General features: G+C 38.5%; 2 protein-coding genes across 7 annotated transcripts in view; one reads left to right on the top strand and one right to left on the bottom strand.

Annotated features, from left to right (window-relative positions):
* LOC128250461 (zinc finger protein 271-like) overlaps positions 1-6,302 on the top strand; it is a 76,445-nt gene that overhangs the window by 56,255 nt on the left and 13,888 nt on the right. The gene's annotated exons all lie outside the window — the stretch shown is intronic.
* The window catches only part of LOC106884122 (zinc finger protein 271), a 12,013-nt gene that overhangs the window by 3,525 nt on the left and 2,186 nt on the right, over positions 1-6,302 (bottom strand). For 2 of the 6 annotated variants that reach the window (XM_052975532.1, XM_052975531.1), the window contains exon 2: positions 3,831-3,983. The gene's annotated coding sequence lies outside the window, so the exon portion shown is untranslated. Of the gene's footprint in view, positions 1-548; positions 3,788-3,830; positions 3,984-6,302 lie in introns of those variants that run through there. The other 4 variants (XM_014935349.2, XM_014935347.2, XM_014935348.2 and 1 more) reach the window with 2 other exon arrangements.

Below are 6,302 nucleotides of genomic sequence, written 5' to 3' on the forward strand. Positions count from 1 at the left end.
CGGATGGCAAGGGGTGATCTTTCGATGGCCCATTAAAATTGACGAAATGCTGGGAACACATTTGGCTATTTGCAGTGTAAACAAAGTCTTTCCTCACAAGTCTCGATCTCTGAAGCCAAATACGACGAATAGCTACGTTTGCAGGATATCTATGTAGCGAAATAACTTTGCCGAACCGGTCAGTGCAGTATGTGAGTCGTCTGCGGAAGTTAAAGCAAGTCACTGAGCGTGCGTACATGTCATATGGGAGAGTTCCAATCAGGGGTGATTAACAACCTTATAGGAACCCCCTATAACCCACAGATGCACCATCACGCTAACATTAGATACGTTAAACTACGCAGTAGAGAACGATAACATTCAGCCCTCTTTCCAAGAACGTGCTTCGTCGTTGTTTATAGCCCTAAGTTAATCCCGACTGAGCAGACCTGTGGGCAATGTCAATTTCTTACCAGGGATGTCACAAATTTTATGACTGATCAAATAAGGAACATTGTGTTAATGAAAGTAGAAACGATGTTTGAAGGGGAAAATATCAATAAAAATACCTCGTATTAATTACAACTGTTATCAGGAAGTCAGTGACGGTGGTGGCGTTGCTGAAGAGAATCATCTATAGATTATCATAGATAAATATATTATAACATTCAAACTTATTAATTATCCTTTAGAAATAAAGCGATCCACTTAAAATTCAAAGTAAGACTACAGCAACCATCAGGTTGAAAGGCCGAATTCAACTTCCGGTTGAACATGCGCATTCTAGATTGCCAGATGGGTGGGGTTAAACAGAAATAAGGACACGTTCTTTTTCAAACATATTCTGTAGCTTTTAATATAACAATTACTAAAAGTACTAAAAGAAAGCAACCATTTAAGGGTTGACCGTCCGGAAATATTTTTATAAATTCATGTTCTTAGAAATTTCCTATAATTTCGATTTCTCAAGTTTATTGAATTGTTTTAACTCCAATTTCTTGCAAATTTAAATATTCACTGCGTCCAATTCACCACATTATTAAATAGTGGTGCTGGTCGATCGTCACCGCGCCACAAAAAGCGAACTTTCGGAATGGTTTTTTTTTTTTTTTTTTCCCAGCGGATTCATAGGTTTTCGATGACGAAGATTCCGAATATGCAAAACATCACGTTTTCAACATTTTAAATGGATCTTTGGGGTTTGACGGGCAACATTTTTTTTGTGTGGTGTGTGCGTACGAGTAGATGTAATCGCCTTACCTCGGTTTTCCTTTCGTCGACTGCGAGTCTGTCTTGCGGTATCCAATCCTTGAAGCTTGCCCCGAACCAAAGAACACCAGGAATAGCAGCTGCTTCTCCCAAACCTAGACCGTCGCTTAACACATCTTGTCCTGACCACAACCCCGTTCGAAAAGGGCACGAATCCCGATCGAGGCTCCCTCTGCTCTTTTTCCTCTTCCGGTCAGCCTCCCTAGACACTGACATCATACCACATTTTGTAGTGTTTTTGGTACCGAAACACTTTCAAACTTCGTATACTTGTATATTTTGTGGTATAGAACAGATAAAAAATGTTTGTATTCGAAGTTATTTCACGTTAAAAATTGTCTTATTTCGATAATTTCAACCAATCACTGACGTCTATTCAGTTGAATACAGTAACTGCTGTAACGGTGTATATGGTATTAATCCTCGTTAGTTCTGACATTTCCGATTAACTAGACTGTTCGTAAACACGCGTGTTGCTCAGTTTATTTTTTCATTTGATTTGTTCTTGCTTAATCCTATCCCTAAATAGAGTTTGATTTGAAGAAGATTTGGCTGCTATTTCTAGGAAATGAAGCACTTGGTGGAGGTGCATTAATAACAGACACGCACAGCGTAATTTATTATATAAACAATATTTGCGTATGAATTACCATTTTTCTGCAATTTTGTCTGTTTCAAAAGAAAACAAACCAAAAAAACCGGATGAAATATGTCAGGGGAATAACATTTTTCTTACCGGTCAAAAGCTGCTGCTTAGAAAACAGTAGTAACTGTATTCAGCTGAATAGACGTCAGTGATTGGTTGAAATTACAGAAATACGACAACTTTAACATGGAATAACTTGCGATGTACAAAATTTTGTTAAGAAGGTTAAGAGAAGTTGTTTTATATGACACATTCTACCAATGTCCCAAGTTTGAAAGTGTTTCGTTAAGAAAACAAATGTTGCCCGTCAAACCCCAAAGATCCTTTTAAATTCCACCCCACACGCAATTTTTTAAAATTTTAAACTTTTTTTCGATTTTTTTTTTCAGTCTCCGTGGAAATTTCGAACCTGGGTTCTCTTTCCTAAGGTATTATTATTATTATTGTTCAGGTCACTGGAATCTTGTATAATTTTATTAGATATTCTTTATATATACATATAGTGGTTAAGAGCGCGGGCTACTAACCCCAAGATTCCGAGTTCGATTCCAATCAGTGACCTGAACAATAATAATAACAATATTGAAAAATACCTAAGGAAATTTCCCCAAGACACCTGAAGAAGGCTGGAGGGTATATCAGCCGAAACATTGTGTTAACATCAAGCAAGATAAGGACAAATATCCGTCGAATGTAAATAATGTACATAATTCCTTGTCTCTTCAATATAGAACTGTATGTAAAACATGTTTTCATTGAGCCGTAGAGATTATTGGGTGCGCACCCATTTTTTGCTGGGTGGCGAGGAGTGTGTGCATCAATTTTGGAAGTATGTTAAAGTTTTTAGTGAATGGATGACGGAGAATTATTTAAAATCTCATTTGCTTCTATGAGAATAGGTTGCTTTTAATGTGAAAAAACAAGGCCGACATATACAACAAGGGTACTACTAACGCAGTCGCGCGTCCGCGTAAGCTAGTCATGAGTGGTCGATCCTACAAAAAGTGCGCGTGCACAAATGAATACATGTGGTTGGGGTTGGGATCGACCACTCACGACTAGCTAGTGCGGCCGCGCGACTGCGCGTTTGGGACCACGCCGCTTTAGTAGTACCTACAACAAGTATGTAAGACATGTTTCACTCGTTTTCAGTCGATCATTTTCAGTGTAGAGATTGGCGCGCACGCGCATCCTTTTTTGATGGGTGTGGATCAAATTTGGACTTTTTTTTAATATAAAATTTGAAATCAATTAAATTTTTCTTTACCATATTGTTAATCTCCGTATTCGGATCTATTTTAAAACGGGGGCGCCAGTATTTTCTTAACGAAACACTTTGAAACTTGGGACACTGACAACCAATCACTGACGTCTATTCAGCTGAATAGAGTTACTGCTGGGCGGTCATAAAAATGTTATTCCCTGTGACATATTTCATCCGGTTTAATCGTAATTTATACGCATATATTGTTTATATAATAAATTACGCTGTGCGTATCTATGTGTGTAACAATTTTAGAGTTAGGGTTACGGTTAACAGTCTAGTTAGGGTTAGGGGATTAATACGATATACACCGTTACAGCGCTAACTGTTTTCAACTGAATAGACGTCAGTGATTAGTAGAAATTATCGAAATAAGACAATTTTTTACGTGAAATAAATTCGAATACAAAAATATTTTTCTGTTCTATAACACAAAATAGATAAGTATACGAAGTTTGAAAGTCTTTCCATACCAAAAACACTACATAAAACATAAATGAAAACTGGCGCCCCCGTTTTAAAATAGATCCCAAATTCTGTCAAAGTCGTCTTAACCGTTCGGGGTCGATAAATTAAGTACCAGTTCCGCACTGGAGTCGATCTAACCGACTTGCCCCCTCCCTCAAAATTTCGGGCCTTGTGCCTACAGTAGAAAAAATTTTATGTACTTACATTTCAAGTTTCGCTCCAAGTCTATTTTTTACATTTCCCCAATTATTCTCAGTCCATTGTCAGACGCACGTCCGAATTGTTCAGGGATTCCACTGACTCAGAGAGTCCAATGACTGGGTAGTAAGTGTAGTTGATTGATGCTACGTGAAATTGCTGAATAAACATTAAAACACTACGTAAATCCAATTGAAATACATTCCTTCCTTCAAAATGTTGCTTATAAAATGTATAGTGGTCAGAGTGAAAGAATGAGATGCAGAAAGAGGATGTGTGGACAAATCTACGTTTGCAAAAGTATTCAGAATAATATGGAAAAATGCAGTACGTTAGCAGGTGAAGATGGCCTTCTGTTTATGACTTCCCTACATTGGTTGACAAAGATATCTCTGGGTTGAAAGTAATTGATAGAGGAAAAGCAGACAAATTGATATTATCGCGGCCGATAGAACTAATTGTCTAGCTTGACAGCAACTGTTGGAGAAACATTATCTAGCAGTAATTCTTGATGCTAAAGGAAAGCTATAGTTGACCACTGATTTTGCGTGTGCGCAGTGACAAAGACGAGATGCGTCTTAGGGCATTTAGTCGATTCTCTGTTTGTGTGACATAGAGGCGACATGACTTCGTTCATCACGTGTCGTGCTCTGTGTGCTCAGGCTACATTGGCTTGTACATATGGCAAGACTGACCAGCTTTACTAAGAGCTATAATGTATTCTCTATGTGAGAACAATGGCAAAGTGATCTACGGTTTTGTTCTTTCAGGTGAATTTCTTCTGGTGGGGTTAGAGATCAAGTGGCGAAAACATTAATCAACTAAAGATAGCCATTGTTTTAGCTGTCAGCATGTGTGGTGTTATTGTTCTTAACTAAAAACAATAGCATTACCTAGCTAGGGGGGAAACTAATGATTTGGTTTCAAATCTAATGCTAGCTGGTCTTCAAACGAAAATGTATTCCACGCATCCGTTACAACTGTTTCGTCATCTTCATTGGATGAGTTGAGTTGTTCAGGTAAACGTTTCTATCTACAGTTTATCAATATAGAAGAAATGTAGTAAAATGTCCACTTTTGAATGTCTGTAGGAGGAATTCCAACCACGTTTCACGGTTCGCTACCTGAACAGCTCCCTTATAGGATCCAGTGGGTAAGGCCATCATCAGTACTTGCTGGTAGCCCTCAGTAACCAGCGGCAGCTGTCATGTGACATAATCTAAGCTTCACCTGATCAATGGGGGGTAAGGGCACATTGTTTTGGCCTGCGTCCTTTCTTGACCTACCTTCCAACAGAGTCGTTTTTGTTTCAGTTCCAGCTGACTAGCTGTCTGGTGGTACAAGCCTTTGAACTGTTGGGGAGGTGCAATGAATGAGATGCTTTCCTTGGCTCACCTGTTAAGCAACAGTGCTGTTTAGGTGCCAGCCAGCCAGCCTCTCTTAGTGACGCTATTTCCCAGTCGGCATGTTATGGATTTTGAGCTGTTTCGGGTCAATTAGTTTTAGCCATATATAGAAGCTGGCTTTCTCAACTGCCTCCATAAATTCATTTGATAGATAGATATATGAGAATCGGTTTCTTGTTTGTTAAACATTTACATCATTCGAAGTATTTGTTTAATTTCCTCAGAAAGACATGTTAGCAAAGAAATCATTTTTGGCATTCAAAATTTGGTTAATGTTTACAATATTACCCGGAAACAAAAAAAAAGTAGTGCAACGTACATAAAGAAAAGAACGCGTAGGAAACGAATATGAAAAAAAAAAATGCGCAGAAATGAACGGTGGGGAGGACTTCGGAAAATACACAGGATCCAAGTTTTTTCCTCATAACTTTTGGGAAACATTTTTTTTCTTTTCATGATATTTTACATACATACCTTTCAACTGGCATAGATAACGATTATAAAGAAATTTGTGGGAAAATCTTTTTGGAAGGGTGGGGAAAGGACTTCGGAAAATTCACAAGATCTGAGTTTTTTGCCCATAACTTGGTGATAGTTTATCGTGGATAGCAGGTATAAATCCAAATTTTACGAATTCCTCTGAATCTGCATAACTACAGATTTCTGCGCCACCAAATTTGGATGATAATAACTTTCAGAAAAATGAATGTTTTTAATGAAATTGTCCACGAATATGTGTGTAGCGTACGACTTAAGGGAAATTGCTCTCTCTCAGTTATATATACATGAATACGGACGTAGTGGATAACAGCTAGCCTTCGGCCACACTTTGGACCCTGTTATGTCCACTATTCTGATTGGTTGGTATTGGTGCAATTTGTCTCTTGCTCTACTGCGTGCCAATAGGCAACCCAACCAATCACAGCTTCAGATAAGGTAACATGTGACAGTCTCTTCTAAACTTCCAGTGAGCAGACTGCACGCTCTAAAACTTCAGCGACACAACGAGTTGAGGTCTTTCGGTTCGAGACATTTTGAGGTCTAGCCACTGACCACAGAGCACACGGTCAGT

The sequence above is a fragment of the Octopus bimaculoides genome, chromosome 21 (assembly GCF_001194135.2).
Source record: "Octopus bimaculoides isolate UCB-OBI-ISO-001 chromosome 21, ASM119413v2, whole genome shotgun sequence".
Taxonomy (NCBI): Eukaryota; Metazoa; Mollusca; class Cephalopoda; order Octopoda; family Octopodidae; genus Octopus; species Octopus bimaculoides.